Raw genomic sequence first — 704 nt, 5'->3', positions numbered from 1 at the left:
GAATGGAACGGGTGAGGTAAAGGCAGGTGAGTGTCAACACAGTGAATGATTCCAGGGTTCTTATCTGAGTTCTGAGGGTGAGTATCTTATGCCGGTTTCGTAGTAGATCGTGGAACAGATTCCAAGGAGTCGTTGGAGAATCGCGGGAGGAACAGAAGGTAAGTCTTTCTAGGAGAATTCAGTAGAGAGAGTCCAGAACAGTTCATAGGAGTGAACGGTAGACCGGACAGTGAGTGACTGTGATGTGTGTGTATTTGTAGTGTGGCAGCAGGTGCGGGTGATCAGAACTCAGGTGACTGTGATCTGGTGATTGTCCTGGGTGGTGACTGAAGTGACTGAGATGAATCCCTGACATTACCCCCTCCTCCAGGGGCGGCTCCTGACGCCCTCAAGTGGGGGTGGCCACGGTTTCTGGGTGTGGGGCGACTAGGATGGGTGCGATGGAAGTCCTCTAGTAGCAAAGGGTCCAGAATGTCGTCCCTGGCCACCCAGGAACGTTCCTCCGGTCCATAACCATCCCAGTCTACTAAATATTCCAGACGAACACCCCGTCGCCGCGAGTCCAGGATGTCTCGGACCAGGTAGATGGACGGTTGGTCAAGGATTTCTGGAGGAGGAGGTTCGTCGGATTCGGTGGGTCCTGCAGCAGAGGGAGAGTGAGGTTTAAGGAGTGAAACATGGAAAGTAGTGTGAATTCGGTACCT

This window comes from Sinocyclocheilus rhinocerous, unplaced genomic scaffold (genome assembly GCF_001515625.1).
Source record: "Sinocyclocheilus rhinocerous isolate Xijiao unplaced genomic scaffold, SAMN03320098_v1.1 scaffold1235, whole genome shotgun sequence".
NCBI classification, from domain to species: domain Eukaryota; kingdom Metazoa; phylum Chordata; class Actinopteri; order Cypriniformes; family Cyprinidae; genus Sinocyclocheilus; species Sinocyclocheilus rhinocerous.
Note: the sequence above shows the minus strand (reverse complement) of the source record.